The sequence below is a fragment of the Eriocheir sinensis genome, unplaced genomic scaffold (assembly GCF_024679095.1).
Source record: "Eriocheir sinensis breed Jianghai 21 unplaced genomic scaffold, ASM2467909v1 Scaffold78, whole genome shotgun sequence".
NCBI classification, from domain to species: domain Eukaryota; kingdom Metazoa; phylum Arthropoda; class Malacostraca; order Decapoda; family Varunidae; genus Eriocheir; species Eriocheir sinensis.
This window is the reverse complement of record NW_026112142.1, coordinates 874,840-902,716: the sequence shown is the minus strand read 5'-3', so window position 1 is coordinate 902,716 and position 27,877 is coordinate 874,840. Positions and strand designations below refer to the sequence as shown.

General features: G+C 43.0%; 1 long non-coding RNA gene across 1 annotated transcript; it reads left to right on the top strand.

The window, feature by feature from the left end:
* Positions 1-6,288: 6,288 nt before the first annotated feature.
* Positions 6,289-9,684, top strand: LOC126994352 (uncharacterized). The gene is made up of 3 exons (XR_007749044.1): positions 6,289-7,103; positions 8,389-8,559; positions 9,628-9,684. It is a non-coding gene; the product is annotated as an uncharacterized LOC126994352 (long non-coding RNA).
* The last annotated feature ends 18,193 nt before the right edge of the window (positions 9,685-27,877 follow it).

Here is a 27,877-nt window from a genome sequence, read left to right as displayed (position 1 = left end):
GACTTTGTCTAGTCTCCTCCAGTCGTTGAGAGCGGTGGCGGTCCGCCCTCAGCCCAGACACAAGCAGCAGCCAGTAGGACGGGGAGGAGGCGCCAACCATGCGGCCAGTAGACCGCCACTAGATAGCCACCGTGCGGCGATTGGACGGCGTCCATTTGCCGTCCAGCCTACCACCGGTCGCCGCACAACTCGCCGTGTGGTGGGAGACCGGACGCCGACCACGGCCAATAACAAATGCAAAGTGGACGCCGAACATCGGCGACCACCTACTACCTGACGGCAACCAGACGGCGTCCGCTCGCCATCCGGTCGCCGTTCACCAGTTAACCACCATCTGTTGGCCACCGATGGCAGTCCGCTTGCTGTCTAGACGCAGTCCATTCGGCCACCGGACGGCAACCTTTTTTTCATCTTACACCACAGCATATTAACAGTACATTATCGAGATCAAGCGACAAGACATATCAGTGCGCATGTAATACTGAGCCATTGGCATCTCCCTCCTTCACACAGATCATGTGTACACAGAGCCACCACTCGTCCGTGTATCTCAGAATGCATGGTGCTTAAAGCATTCGAGAACTTTTTGTGGAGAGTGTACATCTCAGGAAGGAAAATTTAAGGGCAAACAAATATAAAACAAGGAAATAAAAAGCCCGCAAAACATCACCGAAGGGAACCAATTACCTCGCTCCAAGATACACGCGCAGACAGGCAAGGAAGGAGCAACCTCTTTATTTCTATGTACCACAACTCAGGAAGGAAAAGTTAAGGGCAAACAAATATAAATCAATGGAAAATGAAGACCGCAAAACCTCACCGAAGGAAACCAATTGCCTCGCTTCAAGATACTTCCCCAGACAGGTAAGGAAGGGCCAACCTGTCAAAATCTATGTAACCACACCGGAGGAAAGAAAAGTTAAGGGCAAACAAATTAAAAACAAGGGAAGATGAAGACCGCAAAACCTCACCGAAGGGAACCAACCACCTCGCTTCAAAGATACACCCGCAGACAGGCAAAGAAGTAGCAGAATGTTCATTTCTGTGTACATCTGAGGAAGAAAAAGTTAAGGGAAAATAAATATAAAACAAGGAAAAAAAAAGCCCGCAAACCTACTGCTCCCAAGAATGTGATTGAGAGTTCCAAAAGGTTTCTCAGGAGGGGTTGAAGAGGTGTCTTGATACTCTCCTGTCAAAGAGTTCAAGTCATTCTAGACACTCGTGTATTGCTGCTGAGTCTGTGTGTGTGTGTGTGTGTGTGTGTGTGTGTGTGTGTGTGTGTGTGTCATCTATAGGTGTTGACCGCTGCATTTCTCATTATTAGTTCTTATGAGTGAAGTAATGAATAATGACTCGAATTGTGTTATAACCGTCAACTAATTATCTCTCAGAGTGTAAAGCCATCACAGTAAGTACCTTTCATGTAGTAATAATAATGTAATTTCTTGTATAGTAGAGCGTGGACTCTCACAAACCTGCCGTAATAGTGTCAGTAAATTAGTAGTTTTTACCTCACTCGTACTAACATTCACAGCGAGGAAAAAAAGCTTCAAAGGGATCCATAATTACCGCGGCATTCTCTTTGTAAACAAGGCTAATGTGTGCTGCTCGGCGGGGGTGGGACACAAAAACCAACAGGCGTATTATTAGAAGAGCCATGAATTGTAGTATTGCATCACGCGTCGCTTTGAATAATGACAAAAAACTCTAAATACATATACGGTAAGTCTATCTTGTTGGCGGAAAAGAAAACCCTACTTCACAAAAACCTACACGCATATTATAAGAGCCAAGAATTTAGTATTGCATCACGCGCCGCTCTGAATAATGACAAAAAGATCTAAATATTACCGCGGCATCTCTTTATGAACAAGGCTAATATGTGCTACGTGGTGTGTGTTGGGAAACCAAACTCTTCAACCCTATTTAAAAAGAGACAGGAATTGTAGTATTGCATCACGCGACGCTCTGAATAATGACAAACAGAAGATCTTAGCCTATTCATCATCATTAGTAGTAGTAGTAGTAGTAGTATCCCACACACCATTTATTCTTATTATTACCATTTGTAGTGTTAGTAGTAGTAGCAGTAGTAGTAGTAGTAGTAGTAGTAGTAGTTGTAGTTGTTGTTGTAGTAGTAGTAGTAGTAGTAGTAGTAGTAGAAGTAGTAGTAGTAGTAGTAATAGTAGTAGTAGTATCATTACACACACACACACACACACACACACACACACACACACACACACACACACACACACACACACACGATAACTTGGCCCCCTCGCCTTCCCCGCCACTAACACTCACACCCTCTCCCCCAGGCGCCCTCACAACCCTGGTGCCGCTGGACAGGGAGGAACAGGCGGAGTACGAGCTGTGGGTGCGGGTGAGCGACAGCCAGCTGTCCTCCGTCACCCCGGTCTTCATCACCGTGAGCGACGTCAACGACAACCCGCCCGAGTTCCTGGAGCCGCTCTACCGCGTCACCGTCCCCGCCCGCAGCAAGACCAAGAAACGGGAGGCGCTCTTCAGGGTAAGTGGCCCCCTGCTTGAAGGCTTACACGCTCTTTATCTCTCATCATAAACAGTCTCAAAGTAAATGTGGGGAAGTATTTAGAGCCCGCATTCTTATACTTTCTCTTCTCTCATCTCAAACAGTCTCTCACGCCATTGTGGGAGTTTGAAAGTAAACGTAGGGAAGTATTTAGGTAAGTGGTCCCCTGCTTGAAGGCTTACACGCTCTTCTCTTATCATAATAGAGTCTCACCTCCGACTTCAGGAGTTTGAAAGTGAATGTGGGGGCACCGTTGCCAGATTATCGTACTCAGAGACTCGTATATACCGGTTTCTGAGCCATAGCTATTGCCAAAAAACACCAATATAATTAACCATATTAACGATAACTATATATGAAGGCAGTTGTTAGGGTCGAGGAGGCAGTTTTCTGGGTCGGAAATCGGCAAACATAGGAGGCTGAGTACGACAATCTGGCAAAAGTGAATATGGGGAAGTATTTTGGGTCCAGATTCTCACATGTTCACTTTCTTTCGTTACAAACAGTCTCCTACGCCATCTTTGGGAGTTTGAAATTGAATGTGAAGTATGGTCAGATTCTGAGTCTATATATCAATCACATAACAAAACAATCAAATCACAAGCTCCCAATCAACGTAGCTATACTTAACAAAACCCGAGATTCACAAAGCCACGAAAAACCTCTAGAAAAGACCACAGCCACAACACTATAGTCTGTTCACTTAAGTCCGACCCAAGCTGACAACATAAACCTAAGCGTGTTTGCAAGCTGAGTGCTGATTGGCCACTGCTATGGCTTCTAAGTTTTCTTTAACCTCTGTTTGTGTTTATCTCACGCAGCACTTTATGATAATCTGCACTGTGCTTACGAACACGCTTAGGCTTATGTTGTCAGCTTGGGTCAGACTTAAGCGAACAGACTATACCTGGCTGGCTACGAGGGCTCCGTTAGTTGAAGGTCCAAATTCCTAAACGTATCGGGCTCCCATTGCCACTATTTCCCAAGGCCACAGAGAAGATTAACCGGGTCTTCATGAGTGTTTTTGGAGGTCTGGTAGTTAAAGGTCCAAATTCCTAAACGCATCGGGCCACCATTACCACTATTTCCCAAGGCCACAGAAAAGTATAGCCGGGTTTTCATGAGTGTTTTTGAAGGTCTCCGGTAGTTAAAGGTCCAAATCCACCTATCCACTATCCTATCCACTCGACACAATCCTCCAAACAACTATCCCCTATTCTTTGCAAACACTCAGCTATCACCTTCTTCAACACTAAACATTCTCGGTCTATCCTTAACTCAAAATCTTAACTGGAAACTTCATATATCATCTCTTACTAAATCAGCTTCCTCTAAGCTGGGCGTTCTGTACCGTCTCCGCCAGTTCTTCTCCCCCGCACAGTTGCTATCCACTTACAGGAGCCTTGTCCGCCCTCGTATGGAGTATGCATCTCATGTGTGTGTGAGGGGGGGGCCCACTCACAAAGCTCTCCTTGACAGAGTGGAGTCAAAGGCCCTTCGTCTCATCAGCTCCCCTCCTCATACTGATAGTCTTCTACCTCTCAAATTCCGCCGCCATGTTGCCTCTCTTTCTATCTTCTATCGATGTTTTCATGCTGACTGCTCTTCTGAACTTGCTAACTGCATGCCTCCCCTCCTCCCGCGGCCCCGATCGACACGACTTTCTACTCATGCTCATCCCCATACTGTCCAAGCCCCTTATGCAAGAGTCAACCAGCATCTTCACTCTTTCATCCCTCACGCTGGTAAACTCTGGAACAATCTTCCTTCATCTGTATTTCCTCCTGCCTACGACTTGAACTCTTTCAGGAGGAGGGTATCAGGACACCTCTCCTCCCGAAATTGACCTCTCTTTTTGGACACTCCATTGACCTCTATTCAGGAGCAGTGAGTAGCGGTCTTTCTTTTTTTTTTTTTTTTGCGCCCTTGAGCTGTCTCGTTACTGTAAAAAAAAAAAAAAAATCCTAAAAGTATCGGGCTCCCATTGCCACTATTTCCCAAGGCCACAGAGAAGATTAACCGGGTTTTCATGAGTGAATTTCGAGGTTTCCGGTAGTTGAAGGTCCATATTCCTAAACGCATCGGGCTACCATTGTGACTATTTCCCAAGGCCACAGAGAAGGTTAACCGGGTTTTGATGTGTTTTTTGAAGGTCTCCGGTAGTTAAGGTCCATATTCCTAAACGCATCGGGATCCCATTGCAACTATTTCCCAAGGCCACAGAGAAGGTTAACCGGGTTTTGATGTGTTTTTTGAAGGTCTCCGGTAGTTAAGGTCCATATTCCTAAACGCATCAGGATCCCATTGCAACTATTTCCCAAGGCCACAGAGAAGGTTAACCTTGGTTTTCATGCAGCGTTGCCAACTCAACTGGAAACTTCACATCTCCTCTCTCGCTAAATCAGTTTCCTCGAGGTTGGGCGTTCTGTATCATCTCTGCCAGTTCTTTTCCCCTGCGCAGTTGCTATCCAAGTACAGGGGCCTTGTCCGCCCTCGTATGGAGTATGCATCTCACGTGTGGGGGGGCTCCACTCTCACAGCCCTTCTGGACAGAGTGGAGTCTAAGGCTCTTCGTATCATCAGCTCTCCTCCTCGTACTGGTAGTCTTCTACCTCTTAAATTCCGCCGCGATGTTGCCTCTCTTTCTATCTTCTATCGATATTTCCATGCTGACTGCTCTTCTGAACTTGCTAACTGCATGCCTCCCCCCCTCCCGCGGCCCCGTTGCACACGACTTTCTACTCATGCTCATCCCTATACTGTCCAAACCCCTTATGCAAGAGTTAACCAGCGTCTTCACTCTTTCATCCCTCACGCTGGTAAACTCTGGAACAATCTTCCTTCATCTGTATTTCCTCCTGCCTACGACTTGAACTCTTTCAAGAGAAGGGTATCTGGACACCTCTCCTCCCGAAAATGACCTCTCTTTCGGCCACCTCTTTTAATTCTTTTTTATGAGCAGCGAGTAGTGGGCTTTTTTTATATTATTGTTTCCTTTTGTGTGCCCTTGAGCTTCCTCCTTTGTTGTATAAAAAAAATTTATCGCATTGTATTTTCGTAATTTCGGACCGATAAATGTGGCAAATAGGAAAAAAAAGAGCATCAATAAATTACAGCTTTAACGCAAGCTATAATTTTATATCGGTATTTGTGCAGGTACGAGAGTTTGAGGCTTAAAAATGGTAAATACAATGTGGTGAATACGATAATCTGGCAACGCTGTTTCCATGAGTGTTTCTCCCGTTCAAGGTCCAGAAGGCATGTCAAACCATCACCGCCAGCACCAAAACAGTCCACGAAAAACCCAGCGTCGGTGTTCTCAGACGCTTCCGCCTCTCACATCAACTATTTCCAAGGGCCGAAAGGGAGATTAATCGCTATCTAATGAGTGTTTATGTGGACTCACGGCACAAAAGAATAATCAACCTACCAGAAGGGTTATGAAACTACCTCTGCAAACTCCTCAAACACCTACGAAAGCTTTATCAAATCCGTGGACTTGGGCGCCGAAATGTTTAAGAATATGGCCCCTGGCAGCTTCTACGAGAGGCTTTTCAAACAGGCAATCTGAAGCGCCCATACGTTTAAGAATACTAAAGAAACATATCCGGGCTCGAGGGAACGGAGGAAGCACAAAAGAGGTTATCAAAGGCGAGGCACGGGAGGCCCACTCTTGAAGCTCTCCTCGCTGGCCTGATGTGTCTGTGGGGTGACTAGATTGACTGTAGCGCTGCGCCTCAACCAAGGAGACTATAGAACAGGAGAGGGGGCCTCTATGGGAGACCGTGGGCGGGTGTTGGTGTATGTCGGTTGCAACAGATGGCGCAGGAGCAGCTTTGTTTACATTCAGGCGCCTCCCCCCCTCCAGACCCACCCCCAACCCCTAGAACCAATCAGCAGTGTTGCTACATGGGATCAAGCAGCAAATGTTGCTACTTTTTTTCTTCAGTCTGGTTATTTCCCATTTTAAATAAAAAAAAATAAAGGTAGATAAATATTAAAATGAACAGTAGGAACTATATATACTGTATATATTTACTAGGTAGATATAGCCTGACTGCATGTCATGAGTAATGCTATTATTGTTATATTATTATACCGCAATTATATTACTTTCTCTGCATGTGTGGTTAGATGTGTTTTATGTGTTTAACCTTTCTGTATACGTACTAGAATGAAACAAGGAATTGTAGCCCTACTGCCGTTCTTTAAAACTATGTGATCATGTTTTTTCTTCCAAACTCATTGTTTTAGCACGCACGCTGACTTCCATCAGTAATGATGATATATATACACTGAGTCATTGGTTTGTAGGGGGAAAGAGTGGGTGAATATAATTATCTCGGTCTAACTTATACTGTTTATTATACGGCTATTCGCAGCAATATCTTTCTCTGCTCCGATGGCAACGCTGCCTCGTTCAAAAATCATAACACCGCCGCGGCCGCCACGTTTACCAGCCGGAGCCTCAAATCATGTCCCTTTGTGGTGATAAAGAGGACACAGCCTGGTGTGAAGCTACATTTATTACGGAAGGATGCCAGCCGGGGTAAGTGATATATAAATAAATAATGATAATGTGGAAATTCTAATCATTTTCACGCTGACAGTTGTTCTGAACTTGCTAACTGCATGCCTCCCCTCCTCCCGCGGCAAGAGGCCGAATGGCCTACACACGGCAGCTCCAGATTCCTCCCCATTACCACCTGTCAGCCTCGTCCATGTAGCTATCCAGTCTACTCTTAAAACAAGCTATCGTCCCTGCACTCACTATGTGATTGCTGAATCAATTCCATTCCCCCACCACCCTATTACTAAACCAATGCCTGCCCATTTCCCTCCTAAATCTATACTTTTCTAATTTAAGTCAATTACTGCATGTTCTATCTTGCCAAACATCTTATGCAAAAGTTAACCAGCATCTCCACTCTTTCATCCCTTACACTGATAAACTCTGGAACAACCTTCCATTGTCCGCATTTCCTCCTGCCTATAATTTGACCTTCAAGAAGAGTGTATCAAGACTCTACTTTTGTCTGTTTGGGAGTGGCGAGTAGTGGGGCTTTTTTTTCTAGTACGCTTTGTTGCTCTTGAGCTGTCTCCTTTGTTTAAAGAAAATAATAGTTAAATAAATGGAAGTTAGCCGCCAATGCTTCCAACACATTTTGGTGCCATATCTACAAGTGGCTGGTGACTGTAAGCATCTCAGCAACCTGCATGCATATATGCCATTCCTATCATGGTGCATGGAGCAAGCTTCACATAACACTCAGACAGAGACAGTTTAATTATGGTTACATATCAGACTCAGTTTATTGCTCAGTCTATTAGATGCAGTGCTGTTAATATTGTTAGTGGTAGGATTAGTACAATTAATGTATTTATTTTAATTAATTTATCAATATTTATTTATTATATTCTTAGTGTTTGAAAATTCCAATACTAGCATTAAGATAAACAAAAATATCAGAAATATATTTACACTCATTAATTATTATTGCTTTTCTTATTATTACTTCCTTCAATGTCCTGGCACTTTGACATCTAGTGTTTTTCTGTCTAGCAGCCAAAATTGTGGTCTTTCTGAATGTGTATGTCCTAAGTCTTCATTGGTGTATCTAGCTATATAACAAAAATCTGCATCTCTCTCCCTTCTCACCCAGTTGTCCCCGTACATCCTTTCAGTATCCAAAGAATTTCAATTTACATCTTGTAATCACTCAACTAATACAGTGCAATCCTCATCTCTGTATTTTACCGTGTGGACATACTCTTTCATTCCATGTTCCACCGTCGTATGTTATTCCACATCTAACACAACCACATCCCAACAGATCCGAACACGTCCGATATCATCCAAGAGAATGTGGCAGCTGAAGGGGGAGAGGCCAAGGGTGAAGACATTTAGCCACCCCCCCTGAAGTACATGGCATCATTCAACCCTCTTGGTGAGCTGCAGGAATGTGCTTCCCATTGCAGTGCACCAGCTCCATGTACTGATTTTGGTATGAATACTTCATCTAGTGTTTGTTGATTGTTGTGTTATTAATCTAATTATGACTTCACAAAATAGACTGTGCAAGTCACTTAACACATGCCCTGCTCAACATCACTTTTAAGTTGTAGAATTCCTTCATATGGATGCTGATTTATGTATCCTGAAATGACTGGATATTGATTGTCTTAACATTTTTTTTTGTCCATGATCACTGAACCATGTTACGGTATGTCTTTGGGTGTAGATCCAGGAAATGAGTTTTTGGGAGGACGTCAGACTTTTTGCGGGTGGAAGGAGCATTAGCATTACCGATTAGCCATTCTAGGCAGTCCTGGTCCTGAAAAACTGGTGAAGTGACCTAAATCAATGGGTATAACGGCCTGGACTTTGTGCCAAAGCATTGTTTTAGCCGCAGCGCGCTTTTGAGCTAGTTTTCCTGTATCACTCAGGAACATTGGGGGGGCCTGGGCCCCCCTTTGGATCCACCAATGTAGCTATGTCTTATAATATATCTATCATTTACAGTCTGATGGTGCATCCTTCTAGGTTGTCAAGTTTTAGTAGCTACTCATGAGAAGTATTCCTTATAATAATCATTGATTTCCAGATGGTTTGCACTAAAAAAAGTGTCGTGTAACCTGCCGCAAATAATAATCAGCTGTAGTCAACCCTTGCTTTAAAGAACCAATATGGAGGAAGGGGGTGATGTTATATCCAAAAATCTTTTACATCTGAAGTATCCAACCTTTTGTGTATAATAAACTTTGTTTGTTACATGAACTTAAAAGTTCACAATTTCCATACATGATTCTTTTTCCTTGTATTTGATGATTAATCCTGACATGTATTTCCATTATCAGTAGGTAATATATAGTAACAAGACAATAATACACATTATAACAATGTATATATTATAGCCCAATGAGTGCACAAGATCATTTACCTCATCAGTGACGCCAAGTCCAGGAGTCCTTCCCTAAATTCTTTGCCCAAATTTGTGACACCAAGTATAATAACTAGTTTTAGTGACCATTTGCATCCATTTTCACTTTGATTAAAAATTGCCTCTCAACAGGTGTGAACTTGATGGGGTTGGTGGAAACTCGACTCGGCCATCAAGCTCACCACAATAGTAAAAGGAACCTCTTGTTCTCAGTGATAATTTATCCTCTTTAGTTACTATTCCATGTTGCTTTAATCACAACTAATGTGTTGGAAACATTACAGCTTAATAACATACTTCACATCTCTGCATACAAATTGAGTTCAATATTCAACTGTTACACCAGTAGGCTTCATATCTCAAAAAAAAAATGTAAAAAGGTTGAAATTTTGAATGATATATTTAAACTCTTTATTATGTTTCTATGGCTGTAGTACCGTTACGATTAGTCGAGTGATCAGCATATGGGTCTTATGTTTTTGATAGCATAGGTTCAAATTTTGCCATAGGCTGGCATTTGATAGTAACAGTAATGTCCACAGATATCTACCTGTTTCTTGTTTATCCTGTTCCACTTTAAACCATCACTGGCCAATCTTTGAAGAGGTAGCATAACCTTGAAGTGCCACTAACAAACCTTTGTCCATTCTTCTGATGTGATTTTTTTTTTTTTTTTTTTTTCCCACCTGCCTATAGCGCCGGTAGGTTTTCTTCAGGCGCCTGGCGGTCGGCCCAGGCCCGTCATGATGCAGGCTTTTTTTTTATAGTGGTGCCATTTAGTATTGGCTCATGCTGCCACCCGGAACTCATTCTTGATTCACTTGGATGGTTTAGCAGGGCTTAGGTATGACTAACATTGCGGAAACAGGGAATTTTTATATTTTTAGTGTGGCAACACATTGACAAATGTTTTAGTATGGACTGAACATCAAAGATATATATGGTAAATGGGTGCTTGTAGATCTTGACATTATATCTGTCAAGAGTCTCCAGTTGTATCCTCTCCCCCATCTCTCCTGAAAATATTACTCTTGTCAGGCAATCTAAGTGAAGCCTTCCATCGATGCTGGCGTGCAGACATAATGTCAATGCTTAGATTCACTGTCCTTATAGCACTGAAAATAATGCAATTACATGCACATATTTTATTATTTAGAATTGTGATTAATTGTGATTAAATATTTTTTCATGTATTTTCAGACATGAAAAGTGAAAATTGCTGCACACAACAGTCTGTCGTCTGCACCGGGAGGCAAGGCAGCTCAAAGCCCAGGCTGTTACAACTCCTGGGCAGTTTTTGCGCAGAGCCAGCAATTTTTTAGATCCAATAGGGATGGATTTTTTCTGAGGTCAGGTTCAACATGCTGCAAGATGCCAAGATCTAAGCCTAGTAGGAGATATGGGCTACAAGAGAGGAGGTTTGCTCTGGCCTTATACTATCAAAGTCCAAATGCTAATAGATTTCTGAGCACAGTATTTCACTTGTCTTCAGTTTCAACACTTCAATCATGACTCAGGGGTATTTCAGTACATGTTGGCTGGAGCAAACAGACTCTGACAGCCCTGCAGCAAAGAGCACAGGCTTTGTCAAAAGAAGAGAAACTTCATGGGATTTGCCATTATTTAGTATTACTCTTGTTACGCCAAGAATTTTTTTCCATATACTTTGCCAAATATTGCAAGTAATGCACCATTGTTGGGCTTGCTTGTTATAAATCAGATCTTGTTCAATTAACAAGCTTTGGGTGTCTGCCACTTTCCAGTTGTAATGCAAGGAATCATTTATCTTCCCTGGTAGATATCACACGTAATGCACCATTGTTGGTTTTGCCTGTTATAAATCAGATCTTGTTCAGTTAAAAAGCTTTAGGTGTCTGCCACTTTCCAATTGTAATGCAAGGAATCCCCTGCCAGATATCGCATGTAATGCACCATTGTTGGTTTTGCCTATTATAAATCAGATCTTGTTCAGTTCACAAGCTTTGAATATCTGCCATTGTTTATTTCAGGTGTACTGCTTGGAAGCATTTGTTCTCTTCCCTACCCAACAGTATGCAATGCTTTATTGTGGATTTTGCCTGTTATGTTTAATCTTGTTCAGGTAACAAGCTTTTGGTGTCTGCCTTACCTAATATGTCCTGCAGTGACACTTGGCTTGGTTTCATAATGTGAAATACAGCATGTAATTTCATCACACTAAGTGTCTATCATCACGTGTCTGGCATCATTAATGTGGCTTCCAGGAGTAATCTTGTTTGTATTACAGCTTGCAAATTTTTTTCTGCTTTATATGATATACATAATCACATAGGTATGATTTACAAAATGTAATGGCAGTTGATATTCTTGACTAATGACTCATAAACCTTGTGAAAAATAATGCTTTTTTGAATGGGGGGGGGGGACAGAGTGGTTTGTTTGGTTGGCCAGTTCAAGGAGTTTCATATCAAATGATTTTATTACATCCAACTTTAATGTGTGCAAAAAACATATATTTTATTACATCCAACTTTAATGTGTGCATAAGACATATATTTTATTACATCCAACTTTAATGTGTGCCTCCTGCAATAAATGCTACATGTTTACTGATGTAGCCTATGAAATACATATCACTCTCTGCCCTGTAATTTGGTGTGTCACATACTGCAGCATAACTTTCCTGCTATTTTCTTACACTATGAGTTGCCTTATTTTGTCTCATTTGCTTTTATCATATGTGCCTCCGCTGCATAGTTGTGCCTGCTGAGCTTAATATCTTCATGACCCTGACACCAGGGTCAGAGCTTGTGAGATCATACCGTGTCCTACATTCCATTTTCACCTCCAGGCTCGCCTGTCTCCCAGGACCACCAAGTTATAGGATTCCATTTAAGACAACTCATGTGTTACCTTCTTAATGTCCTCCATCATGTATTTCAGCATGTTTTATGATGCTTTGCTCTTATATTGATGTGCCTTGCAACATTTTTATACAGTTTTCATTGTATATAACGCACCATTGTTGGTTTTGCCTGTTATAAATTGGGTCATGTTCAGTTAACAATCTTTGAGTGTCTCCCATTGCTTATTTCAGTTGTAATGCTTAGAAGCTTTTGTTCTCTGCCCTGTCAAGCAGTATGCAATGCTTGCCATTATCTGGCACTTGTACAGTTAGTATGATATTTTTACTCAGCTAAGAGCATTTTGCAAAAGGTAAAGGTAAGGCTGGGGGCATACGCTGTAGCAGCACGTGGCCTCGGTGCTCATCTCTGTAACATTAGCCCATGCTCGAGCCTGTGGTGTTAGGGAACCCATTACCCTGGGACACAGGACCAGTGTGACATCCGGGTTACCACAGTTGCAAAGGCATTATATTAATTTAGCATGCATAGAATGTTGTATGCTTTGCTTGTATTAAGCACTGGATATGTTTGCTACACACACACACACACACACACATATATATATATATATATATATATATATATATATATATATATATATATATATATATATATATATATATATATATATATATATATATATATATATATATATATATATTAGCAAATGCTTTCAACATCATATTTTTCCTAAAAAAACAAATTGATATAGTGTAGATAATACCTAATAAAACATAAGAACAAATATATTTTTCTTTACCCCATTAGTAAATCATGTTACAATGAAAAAAAATAAGTGAAGGCTGGATAGGGTGCTGTGGCAGGTACTTCAAAAATAGTTAAGCTACCCCTGAAAAGTGACGTTTTTGGTGGGCTGCAATAGATGGCGCTACTTCCGCACGCCCGAGGAATTACTACATACCACTATCTCTTCGTATATAGTCTCTTTGGCCTCAACCCAGGTACTCACTCCGCCCTACACAGCCTCGAGGGACGTGCCTGGCTTGGTCGGCTTGGAGAGAGAGAGAGAGAGAGAGAGAGAGAGAGAGAGAGAGAGAGAGAGAGAGAGAGAGAGAGAGAGAGAGAGAGAGAGAAACAGTGAGACAAACACACAGACAGAAATACAAACACACACACACACACACACACACACACACACACACACACACACACACACACACACACACAAACAAAGAGAGAGAGAGAGAGAGAGAGAGAGAGAGAGAAACTACTGCCACCATGCCTCACGAGCTCATATTCCTCTTTCGATGTTTCAGAAAAGAGAATGTATTACAGAGGGTGAATTATTAATGGCGAATGATGGAAGGGTTGAATGGAAAGTGCAGCGTGGCCCAGAGTGTGTTAGACGGGAACTGTTAATAGATTTTACATGAGAAAGCGTTCCTACCACCTCCTCCAACCCCCTCCAACACCCCCCCCCCCTCCCCCTCACACCATACCACTCTCAGATTGCAACACTGAATTAGAATATCAGCTTAAATGTAGGTTTGGGATTTCGCATATAGGATTTTTTTTTATAGTGAAGGAAGCAGCTCAAGGGCGAAAAAAATATATAATAACAAATCCCGCTAAGCACTGCCACTGAATGAGAATATCCTTTTAAATGTTGGTTTGGGATTTCGCATATAGGATTTTTTTTATATAGTAAAGGAAGCAGCTCAAGGGCGAAAAATATATGAAAATAAAAAAATCCCTCCAAGCACTGCGTTTATAAAAGTAAAGAATGGTCAAAAGAAAGGTTAAAATGGAGGTTATGTTACATGCTTGCTTTTGTTTCAGTTCATGTCTTTTTTTCCAATATCTGAATCATGAGTGTTTGTCGAGGTGTCCGGGAGTTAAAGGTTCATATCCTTAAACCTATCGGGCTCCCATTGCAACTATTTCCCAAGACCACAGAGAAGATAAGCCTGGCACCTGTTTGGGAGAGGATAGGGAGAGATGTCTGGACCCTTTTTTACAGTTAAAGAAGCAGCACAAAGGAAAAAAAATTGTGGAAAAAAAGGCCGCTAATCACCGCCCTTATGAAAGAGTGCATCGGTGAGTGGACAAAAGAGAGGTCAATATCGGGCGGAGAGATGTCTTGATACTCTCGCAAGCGTTCATAAATTCACAGAGTGGCAAGAAAAAAAAATAATTGAGGAAAAAAAAGCCCGCTAATTACCGCCCTTATGAAAGAGTGCATCATCGTTTTTCTCATATAAGCATCGATAACACAGGAAAATATAGGTTCGTGTGGCTACAGAATCCATGAGTGTGTTAGCTACATCGTCGGTTTATTTATATAAGTAATGATAACACGGGAAAATATAGGTTCGTGTGGCTACAGAATCCATGAGTGTGTTAGCTACATCATCGGTTTAATTATATAAGTAATGATAGCACGGGAAAATATAGGTTCGTGTGACCACAGAATCCATGAATAAAGAAGACAAAAAAGATGAATATAAAAATCTAAAAAAATAAACAGAAACGTCTTACCTAACCAAACCCCAGACAGAGTGCGTGCATCGGAGAGTCAGTCATCTTGTGGAGCATTTGAGTATAATAATAAATCCAAGTTGGCGTGTGGCTACAAAATCCATGAGTGTGTTAATTATCTTTCACACCAGTGAAGAAAAAGAAACAAGAACTCCCAACCAAAGCACAGGCAGAGTGGGTCCATTGGAGAGTCACCTTGTGGGGCATTTGTCTAGAATTCATCCACGCCATCTCGGTACTCAAAGAACGGCGGCGGGGGACACTTGCACCGCCAAGGCGTGAACTAATTGCTCGCGAAGTGGCACGAGACGAGACTTAATTACGGGAGAGAGTGGCGTGCGGTGAGGGGGGGGGGGGGGGTGAGGTGAAGGAAAAGGAAGGGAAGGGAAGGGAGATGAGACGAAGGGAGTGGAAGTAAAGGGAGGGAAAGGAAAGGGAAGGGAAAGATGGGGAGGGGAGAGGAGATATAGTATGGTGAAGGAAAAGGAAGGGAGTTGAGGGGAAGGGAAAGGAAGGGAGGGAAGATGAGACGAAGGGAGTGGAAGTAAAGGGAGGGAAAGGAAAGGGAAGGGAAGTAAGGTGAGGTGAGAGGACGTGAGAGGGAGTGAAGAGGAAATATGATGAATGGAAATAATAAGAAAATAAATGGAAAAAAAGTTAATTATGTCGTCAAGTGGATCAATGGGGAGGGTTGTGCCGAGGCTGTTCTGACGTCACGGCGATAATCATGTTTTTTTATTCTATTTATATATATATATATATATATATATATATATATATATATATATATATATATATATATATATATATATATATATATATATATATATATATATATATATATTTTTTCACCAAGAGTGTTCTGTTACAACCTTAAGTCAGTGCTGTGTTATGATCACATTCCTTTCTTAACACAAATTGCTAAACTCTATATAGTTAGCCTTCCTCTCGCCATGCATAACACTAACAATAAATAACATAATAATAATAATAATAATAATAATAATAATAATAATAATAATAATAATAATAATAATAATAATAATAATAATAATAATAATAATAATAATAATAATAATAATAATAATAATAAAAATGATAGGTCGAATAAATCTTCACTCCACGTTTACTCATAACTCAATAATGATAACAATAATAATAATAATAATAATAATAATAATAATAATAATAATAATAATAATAATAATAATAATAATAATTGTCTATGCTGTTTGAGAGCACACCGTTATTAACAAAAATGCTAATAACACCTATAATAACAATAATAATAATAATAATAATAATAATAATAATAATAATAATAATAATAATAATAATAATGATGATGATGACTATTTTAAGATAAGTGTGTGTATGTGTGTGTGTGTGTGTGTGTGTGTGTGTGTGTGTGTGTGTGTGTGTGTTTCTTCCAGACACGGTCACGGTAATGGCCGCCGCTGTTCACATCAAAGTCTTGTCTTAATGAAGTGTCGTTGTCTGCCGCTGACACACAAAGGCTCTTCATTTTTAGGCTTAAGGAAAGGTTCATTCATCCTTACCCCTAGACTAAGTAAACTATAAGCTATGACTTGATGAGAGTAGCAGATAACTAAGGTAACACACAAAGGCCCTTCATCTTTAGGCTTAAGGAAAGGTTCATTCATCCTTACCCCTAGACTAAGTAAACTATAAGTTATGACTTGATGAGAGAAGCAGAGAACTAAGGTAACACACAAAGGCCCTTCATCTTTAGGCTTAAGGAAAGGTTCATTCATCCTTACCTCTAGATTAAGTAAACTATAAGCTACGACTTGATGAGAGAACTATGATTACATTTAAGTACATACACACACTAGCTTCAATACTGTGGGGAGTGTAGAACGTCAGCTTTTGTATCAGGAAGCTATTTGAAACGAACTAGATAGAGTGGAACCTTTCAAAACAGTGAGTAGAGTTGCCTTTTCCAAGTGCTCGGGGTGTAAGTGGTGGGGGCATTGCTCGGGATGTAAGTGGTGAGGGCATTGCTCGGGGTATGAGTCTTGAGCATAACACTTGTTGGCCACACTGTCATGTCCGTAACTGGCTGAGGTGTGTAACTGTTCCTGAAGACATGTCCTTAACCTCTGCGCCTGGTGCTGTGCCGCACTGCCTCCCCTACCACACCACACCTTGGTCAGACCACCTCCGTTAGCTTGTCCGCCTTCTGTAAATACACCTTTGCTTTCCTGTCCTCGGCGCTGTGAATGTGGTGGTGGTGGTGGTGATGGTGGTGATGGTGGTGCCGTGGTGCAGCCCGAGCCAGAGGACGCGTGGGGGGACTGGGTCACTTTCTCGCCCTCACAGATCACCGCCCACGACGACGCCTTGTTCAGGGTAAGGAGGGCACGTACGACACGGGAACCTGTGAGATGGTTTCCGTGTGCACGCTCAGCATGGGAGGCATCGCTACCTTTGTGCTACTCACGTACTTGACTGTAAAAAGACATTGATTGACGTATTTGCAAGTCCGTTATAACTAGCCGCTGCAGCGTGGCGAGGTGGGGGTGTCTCCCAGCCACGCTCCTCCACGCTGCACGCACCGCATTGCAAGTGTAAAGTCTGCAGTGATGTGATTGGCACAGGTACACAGTTTTTAGTGGGTTCGTATTTCACCATTAGCTTGAGTACTTCACCGATTGGTTCATTTTACGTTTCGTCAGTATTTTCAGTTGCCATGTCTGACTAGCCTGGCCCAGCGACCGAACTGACAACAGCCTCAAAGCGACGAGCCGGGTTTTGATCTGTCGTGGTGGCGGAGCGTCTCAGAGCATCTCAACGCGCGTGTTTCCCCCGGCCAGTGACCTAAAACAAAGTACCGCCCAGTTGTCAACATAACCCAAGGGTGTAGAAACCCATTCATAGGAGCCTCAAGAGTGTTCAAGCCCGCGCCGCACAGGGACCACCACACAGCTTCCTCGCGCCACATCGGACATCTGAGTGTCTCGTGGCCAGGCATGAACATTGAACAGCTAGCACACAAGGCTCCACGCGTCCCTTTACCGCATTGTCGGCCCCGAAGACTGTGGCGTGGTATCCTTAGCCTCCGAGGAAACACGCAATGCTGAGACACGTTCATGCCTCCCTAGTGCATATAGTAAAGAGGGACACGTAATATATCTGCGTTCCTATCTATATCAGTGCAGGACTCACGAGCTGGAAGTCAACTTGTCCTGACGGTCGCCTCTTTGTCGTGTTCCGAGTCTTCGTTGTCCAGCGAAGTTTATTGTTACTAAATATTGACGTTGTTGTGGCCAGTGAGTGCCCTGTTTTCTGCTGGACTTTCTGTAACTGCAACGTTTGTTATTAGATATACATGTGAAAGGTGATACAATCCTAATGATTAGCTCACCAACGCCACTGCACCCAAGCTTTTCTCGTTAATGGAAGCGGTAAAGGCTGAATAATCGTTCTCAGTCGTAAACGGTTTGTCTGCGGTTGTTCAACGACCATGTATAACGACGGGCTGATAAATCTGACAAAGAAGAAGAAGAAGAAGAAGAAGAAGAAGATGAAAAAAAAGGTCTGCGGGTGTTCATCAACGTGTTTACCGCCTTACTAACCTATCACAGCCACCTTTAGTACTGATAATGGTTATATAGACGAGTGGCGGCGCTGTTTGCTAATAATGGTTACGTAGACGAGTGGCGGCGCTGTTTACTAATAATGGTTACGTAGACGAGTGGCGGCGCTGTTTGCTAATAATGGTTACGCAGACGAGTGGCGGCGCTGTTTACTAATAATGGTTACGTAGACGAGTGGCGGCGCTGTTTGCTAATAATGGTTACGCAGACGAGTGGCGGCGCTGTTTACTAATAATGGTTACGTAGACGAGTGGCGGCGCTGTTTGCTAATAATGGTTACGCAGACGAGTGGCGGCGCTGTTTGCTAATAATGGTTACGCAGACGAGTGGCGGCGCTGTTTACTAATAATGGTTACGTAGACGAGTGGCGGCGCTGTTTGCTAATAATGGTTACGCAGACGAGTGGCGGCGCTGTTTCCTAATAATGGTTACGCAGACGAGTGGCGGCGCTGTTTGCTAATAATGGTTACGTAGACGAGTGGCGGCGCTGTTTGCTAATAATGGTTACGCAGACGAGTGGCGGCGCTGTTTACTAATAATGGTTACGCAGACGAGTGGCGGCGCTGTTTGCTAATAATGGTTACGCAGACGAGTGGCGGCGCTGTTTGCTAATAATGGTTATGCAGACGAGTGGCGGCGCTGTTTGCTAATAATGGTTACGCAGACGAGTGGCGGCGCTGTTTACTAATAATGGCTACGTAGACGAGTGCCGGTGTGGTGTCATCTGTCATCCGGTATCGTAAGACATCCCATCCTTAACTTCGCATCGTGGAACCCAATCTTTGCTATCACAAAGTAACTAAGTGAAGCATCAAGTGTAATAAGTACCAAGGAGGACCTAAAAAGCGATGCAAAGCGGAACAGGTCACAAGAAGAAGAAGAAGAAGAAGAAGAAGAAGAGTGAGTGTTGATATCCTAGTTATATACACACACACGTCATCATTTGCTTTCATAATAATATAAATAAACTTGGGTGGGACAGATCCCGACAAGCAGTCGACAAAAGACACGGTACCGTGTCGAAATTCATGGATGTATTCAGGATGGGATGTCTCACGATCTTGGGATGTCTCATGACACCACAGCGGCGCTGTTCACCCCGCGGGGCGCACCACACCGGCGGCGGCAGAGGACCCGTGTCAGTGTCATCGTCGGCATGGCTCGGCTCCCTGTGGTGTCACGTCGGCGCATGCAGGCGGTGTAAATTGCAAGTGTGTCTAGATGTACTTTTGTTTTACTTTTATGATTTGGTTCCGCGTCTCCGTCACTGGCGGTGTTCAGAGGGCATGTTGAACCCCCTTGTGACTGTTTTGTTTTACTTTTATGATTTGGTTCCGCGTCTCCGTCACTGGCGGTGTCCAGAGGGCATGTTGAACCCCTTGTGACTGTTTTGTTTCATAGCAGGACACGGAGCAGGTGTTCTCTGGGACGGACGCCTCCTGATGTCCTAGAAGATGTGCCCCTGACAGTTTGTGCTGCACGCATTGTGTTATAATATTTATGTTCTGTTCTGTGTTAGCCCGGGAACACGAGCCACGGGGCAGGACACACACACGCCCCCTGAGGCCGTCTGTGCATGTGCGGGGCGTTGTCGTGGCTCAGTGTTCCGTTCATCCTTCTGTTCCGTGTAGTCTTGGGGAGCATGGTGACATTATCTTGTTGTTCGTACTGCAGTAGACGTAATGACTTCGTTTTCTGGAATATGTTTGTTAGCATTAACTCAATAACACCACTAACATGTTTATTTGTAAGTCGTTTCAAACTCCACTCACTAAACCTTTCTCTGGGAAAGGAAACTTAAAATGTATGATCACATATAAAACCTATTTACCTCTTAAACATACTTGGGGTTTTGATCCTATATCTGCATGTTTTTGACGTCCATACAAAGCCGTGAGATACATTCCTTTAGGGGAGGTTGACTTAAATGATCACCAACACTCGAGCAACGTTCCCCTATAACACATCGGTTGTCCCAAGGAAGTGCAAGCAGACGGAGCATTGCCTTCACGGGCCTTGTAGCCACGTGGACCTCCCTGCTCGGTGCCGCCTCTCAGTACCTTCCCCTATTCCCCTGAAGGTGTTCGCCAGAGATGCGGACGTGGGCATGAACGGTGACCTGGACTACAGCATCAGGACCGGCAAGGGCAAGAAGGGCCGCTTCAAGATCCACCCGAAGACTGGCCAAGTGTACACCAACAAGGCCTTTCCCCCGAGCAAGACCTTCGATTTGATGGTGAGTGCTGACATGCCTTTTTTTTTACAGCTAAAGAAACAGCTCAAGGGCAACAAAAAAAGGTGTAATAAAAAAAGCCCGCTAATCGCTGCTCCTACAGAGACAAAAGTGATGAGCGGCCAAAAGAGGAGAGGTGTCTTGATACGGTCCTCTTGAAAGAATTCAAGTCAGAGGCAGGAAGAAATATAGACGAAGAAAGGCTGTTCCAGAGTTTACCAGGGTAAGGGATGAAAGAATGAAGATGCTGAACACACTTCTTCTCAGTGTGGCAGATTTTAAGGAGGCCCAAGACAGTCAGCTATTTTCAAGTTTTCATATTGTTCTCCCACCATCTCCCCTTGTAAGGCACTGATAGGTAGGCAGCATGTAGTATAATAACCAACACCAGCAAAGCCCTCAAGTAGCCCAGTCAGCCACAAACACCCAGACCTTACCTAGGCATTATAGCAGGAAATGAGCACTATCTTTGGAACATACTACAACATTGCAATACCTATCATATATCCTATTCCTACCAAACTGTGCCATACAACCTCACTGTCTGTTTATACTCCTTAGGTTTAATCGCACTCTCTACGGAGCTTACCTGGAGGGAAATTCTTCTCAACCTTCTGATCAACCATTGGAACACACTACATTGCACTACCTACCAAGCAGTGCCGCACAACCTCAGTGTCTGTTTATACTCCTCAGGTTTAATCGCACTCTTTACAAATCTTACATGGCGGAAAACTCTTCTCCTTAACCTTCACATCAACCATTGGAACAAACTACATTGCACTACCTACCAAGCAGTGCTGTACAACCTCAGTGTCTGTTTATACTCCTCTGGTTTAATCGCACTCTTTACAAATCTTACATGGCGGAAAAGTCTTCTCCTTAACCTTCTTATCAACCATTGGAACACACTACATTGCACTACCTACCACACATCCCACCAAGCAGTGCCGTACAACGTCAGTGTCTGTTTATACTCCTCAGGTTTAATTGCACTCTTTACAAATCTTACATGGCGGAAAACTCTTCTCCTCAACCTCCTCATCAACCATTGGAACACACTACATCGCACTGCCTACCACACATCCTACCAAGCAGTGCCGTACAACCTCAGTGTCCGTATATCCTCCTCGGGTTTAATCACACTATGAAGAATACATGGAGAAAAACTCTTCTCCTCAACCATATGAACACACTTCATCGCACTACCGTTTACACATCCTATCTAGCGATCCCATACAACTTCAGTATCTGTTAATGCTCCTTGGGTTTAATCACACTCTTTAAGATGCCTACATGGAGGAAAACTCTTCTCATCAACCTTCTCATCAACCATTGGAACACACTACATTGCACTAGCTATCATACATCATACAACCTCAGTGTCTGTTTATATTCCTCAGGTTTAATCGCACTCTATATGAAGCTTACGTGGAGGAAAATTCATCTCCTGGCCAGCTAGTCATCAACCTGGTGGCCACGGACCTTGATGCCTCGGACCTGGGCAAGCTGCAGTACACCATCCTGCACCAGACTTCACCAGACTTCAGAGGGAGCCTTCACCGTGGACAAAGAAGGTAGAGAGAGACATTGGTATTCTTAGACAATTTCATTTCTCACATCAACTATTTCCTAAAGGTCAAAGAGGGGATCAATCAGGTTCTAATGAGTGTTTCTTTAGGTTCATGGTACAGAAGAAGGGTCAAACTAACACCGGGGTCATAAAACTACCCCTAGAAATGCGCAAAACTCCGACGAAAGCCTTGTCAAATATGTGAACTTGGGAGACAAAATGTTTAGCAATACGGTCCTTTGAATTTGCTTGTACTATACTTTTGAACTTTAGGTTCCTGCAGTAAGATATTTCATTTGAAGGTTTGATGTATGAATGTTGTTGTTCATAGTATTAGTAGGAGTAGTCGTAGGAGGAGAAGTAGTAGTAGTCATAGTAGTAACAGTAATGGTAGCAATAAAAGGTTAAGGAGAAAAAAAAAAAAGGAAAATATGCTGCTCTTCCAGTCATATTTTATTGAAGTTTTCCCTGAGACAGCATTACAATAGCTTGTATATTTACCTACATTTTAAACCTGAAGGAACCACATCACTAGAGCATACTGTTGTGAGGCTTTGAATGAAAGATACCCTAAACTTACCCTAACCTAACAAAACGCCGACGATTACCAAACAAGTACCATATGTCTTGACTCGGAAAAATCACATATGCGTCCTTACTAATGAGACTTTCTATGTAACCCGAAATTGGCCTCTCTTTTGGCCACTCTTTACTTTTATATTTTTTTAGGAGCAGCATTTAGCGGGCTTTTTTGCTATTCTTTTCTTTTATGCTCTTCAGCTGCTTCCTTTCCTGTAAAAAAAAAAAAAAAAAGTGACATCTTTGTAATTTATACCATACATACTTCACCCCTTCCCAGGCAACCTATACACTGAGGCACCTCTGGATCGCGAGTCCCTGCCCATGCACAGCCTCAAGGTGTCTGTGATGGACGAGGGGGGCCGGGCCAGCTTCACGGCGGTGCGTGTGACGGTCCGTGACAAGAACGACAACCCACCAGTCTTCACGTTGCCGGAGTATCAGGCGAACATCAACACTGACGTGGCTCCCAGGACAACCATTCTCAAGGTGGGGAACACTGGGCAGGGAGGATTTAGGCCCCGTTCACATTGTGGCGACTCTGGACCATGACAACCGAGTGACTTTTAGGCCCCGTTCACACTGTGCCGACTCTGGACCATGACAACTGAGTGACTTTTAGGCCCCGTTCACACTGTGCCGACTCTGGACCATGACAACTGAGTGACTTTTAGGCCCCGCTCACACTGTGCCGACTCTGGACCATGACAACTGAGTGACTTTTAAGCCCCGCTCACACTGTGCCGACTCTGGACCATGACAACTGAGTGACTTTTAGGCCCCGTTCACACTGTGCCGTCTCAACATCTGGCGATCGTTCCTAGACCTCTCCATCACAGTTAGAGAGGCCAGTGACGCAGATGAGGGAGTTAACAGTGAAGAATAGTTTGAGAATACATGCAGTGGTTCCAGATTACCCTTACCTAGCTATAGATCTTGTTTATTATACTTTCTCCATGCTTGCCATCACAATTTGGGGCCAGTGACGCAGGTGAACAAGTAAACAGTGGAAAATGCTCTGAGAATACGGGCAGTGGTTCCATGTTACCCTTACCCAGCTATAGATTTCAGTTGTTATACTTTCTCCCTGCCCACCATCACAGTTAGAGAGACCAGTGACGCAGATGAAGAAGTAAACAATGAAAAATAGTCTGAGAATACGGGCAGTGGCTGCATATGTTACCCTTACCTAACTACAGATTTCAGTTGTTATACTTTCTCCCTGCCCACCATCACAGTTAGAGAGGCCAGTGACACAGATGAAGGAGTTAACAGTGAAGAATAGTTTGAGAATACATGCAGTGGTTCCAGATTACCCTTACCTAGCTATAGATCTCGTTTGTTATACTTTCTCCCTGCTCACTTCTTTAGTTAGAGAGGCCAGTGATGCAGGTGAAGGAGTTAATAGTGAAGAATAGTTTGAGAATACATGCAGTGGTTCCAGATTACCTTACCTAGCTATGGATCTCGTTTGTTATACTTTCCCCATGCTCACCATCACAGGTCAAGGCCAGTGACGCAGATGAAGGGGCAAACAGTGAAGTGAGGTACCGCATGTATGAAGCCAACAGTTCTGAGGCGCTGGAGCTCTTCTCAGTCAACCCCACCACCGGTGAGGTCACCGTGGCGCAGACCATCCACAACCGAGGTAATTCATCCACTTACTCACGGTCATGGGTGAAGAGTCACAGTCGAGTCGCCAGAGTCGAACCTGAGTCTTAATATTTCCCTAACATGTTCATTTTCCATTTCTATTTTCTCAGTCATCATTTTTCTTTGTAACAGTTTGTATTTTAGTCTTCTGAGTCTTATTATTTCTCTAACTTGTTCATTTTCTATCTCCATTCCCTCTGTGTTATCAGTTTCCTTTGCAACATTTAGTATTTCCTGCTGCCTCAAAACATTTCCTCCAACAACCTAAGGACCATATTTTTACACATTTCAGTGCCCAAGCTCACATACTTGACTAGGCTTTCGTAGGATTCCTAGGTGTTTCCATGGACACTAGTGGTAGATTGATGAAGCTTTTATAACTTGGACCTACAAAGCTACTCATTAGAATCCAATTAACCCGTCCGCTGCAATTGGCACGGATTTGGCTTTCACTGGTAGCCTGGTAGCATATACCCCCTGTGGGTTGTAGAGTGTTTGTTTCCCATGTGGTATTGGTATGCTGGATATCCCCTCCCAAGGTGCATGACTTTACATTTTTCTTCATTGAATTGTAGCAACCACTTTTTGTTCCATTCCTGTAGCTTGGTGATGTCTTCTGGTAGGAAATCTGCAGTCAAGGGGTTAACCTGGTAGGAGCGACGGGCCAAATTTGTGCCATGATATAAACCCCCTCAAAATAGATGATACATAAACTGATCACAAATGCGTTGATATATATTATGAAATGGTTTGTGTGAGAGATGATTTTTTCTCAATTTTCTCGCTAAGAGGGACCAATAAGATACATGATCCCCGCTGCTTCCCGGGTTAATCTTTCTCAGACTTTGGAAATACCTGATGTGAGAGTCAGAAGTGTATAATACTGATCTAAGGCGCCTTACACTTCCTGCTGTCTGCTAATGCTCCACCAGGCTGTGTCATCTTCGTGCACAAGTACTACATCTACCTCTCCAAAATCACACATGCTTTCTTTATATTCTTTACTGATGCGGGTCCGGAGCGTGTCTGGGTTAGGATAGATACTACAGCGAGCATTTTTATATCTTGAGCCGTCTGCTTTACTGTAAAAAAAATTGAGCTTGGATGCACAAGTGAGTAGCGGGCTTTTTTTTGTTTTTTTTTTTAGCTGTCTCCTTTACTCAAAAAAGTGTGAGTTTGGATGCACAAGTGATTATCGTATATAGAGAGACTGTTCCATTAGTTCCATAAGTAGCAGTGAACTCCCAAATGTTACAGAAAATGAGGTGTACCAGTTTTTCATCCGTGGCGAGGACAGCGGCTCCCCCCAGCACCACTCCGACGTGCCCGTCACCATCTTCCTGCTGCCCCCTCATGAGAACCCCCCGTACTGCGCCAGGAAGTATGCACAGTTCTTCATCAGGGAGGACGCCCCCATCGGTGAGCACCCACAGCTATCAGTAATATGACACACACACACACACATAAAAAAATAAGATAAAATTAAAGTCACTGGTAAAATGCATATTATTTAAGAAAATACAAGGAAGGAAACAATATGCACATCACTTGGCACACACACACACACACACACACACACACACACACACACACACACACACACACACACAGGCATTTGATAAGAGACTAATGTGGAAATTAGAAAATAGAGGAGGATTCGGAGAAAAATGACTATGGATGAAAAATTACCTGACAAACAAAGAAATGAGAACCGTGTTGAAAGGTGAGATATCAGAATGGAGAACGGTCACAAGTGACGTTCCACAAGGGTCAGTGTTAGCGAATATTATGTTTTTAATATTTATAGATGATATGCCAGAAAAAGTAAAGAGTTACAAGGGTATGTTTGCATATGACGCCAAACTGCTTAGAAAAATAAGAGATGATGATGATGATTGTAATAAACTACAGGAAGATTCCAATGAGATACATGAATGGAGTAAAAAATGGGAAATGAAGTTCAATGAAAAGAATTGTCACACAATGAAAATGGGCAAGAGTAAAAATAGAGCAAGTGGAGTGTGTAGGATGGGAGGGACAATCATCGATACAGTGAAGGAAGAAAAAGACTTAAGAATTATAATACAAGATACACTGACATCTGAGAAGCACATAAATAAGATATTCTGAGAAACATATATACCGTATTTCCCGCTGTATAAGACGCACCGACGTATAAGACACCTATAATTTGGCAAGATATATTAAAAAAAATAAAAATTCCCTGAACTTAATGTGTGTGCAGTATTACATTTGGCCACCTTACTTACAATTATGACTGAAGTACCGTATGTTGCTTTGTGTCCATCTCTGTGTTCAAAGTTGTTCCACTGTTTGTTGAAGTATTACAGTGCTCTTACCCCGAGCAGCTGTGACTTTGAAATGGTAAACAAAAGGGTTGGTTGGTAAATTCACTCACTGCACAGTGTGCAGGCGGTAACTTTCGCCGTGCTACTGAAGGAACTAATCACACGGGGTTGCTACGTTCGATGGGCCATCTTGGTCTTGATCTTGACTTTCAGGGACTGTATACCTACTTTCAAGTAGAAATAGATGTTGATTAACCCCTTAATGACGATGATGCCGCTGGCATCATCGGCTGGAGTAGGTAGGAAGACACCTACCGAACGGGCGCAAGCCACTCCCGGTGAGGTATATATAGGAGGTGAGAAGGGAGCTGAAGCCCTCCAAAGACCCTTCCCATGTCCTCACTAACCGTTTCCCTATTGTCTCACCAACACCGGAGAGTAGTTCAGCATGCTCTCTAAAGACAGATCCTCTCTTTATCCACACCACACTACATTCACATAACATATACACCTTTTCCAAAATTCAAAATTCAAAATGGCTCAATTAAGCAATGCCTCGGAGTCCCGCCTGGGGGACCTAAATTCCCAGGGAGGACTCCTTCTGGCTGCCGACCCGAGAGGTGTCTTGATAACTCCTCGAACCTCTTTCTTCTCAATTTCTGCAACATTCGCGGTCTTCGCTCTAATTTTCATTCTGTGGAACATCATCTCTCCTCCTCTAAACCTCACCTTCTCTTCCTTACCGAAACACAGGTTTCTGAGGCTACTGACAGCAATCTCTACTCTGTTCCCTCCTACTATCTCTATCCTAAATTTCAATCCAAAGCTGGATGTTGCGCCTACGTGCGCAACGACATCACTGCTCTCGTGCCCACGACCTTGACTCTTCTGAATTTTCCACCATCTGGTTAAGACTTCACTGTCATTCTATTACTAAATACATCTGTGCTGTTTATCTCTCACCTAACTCTACCAACTATGTAAAGTTCTTTGACTATTTGAATTCTAAAGTGGAGCACATCTTGACACAC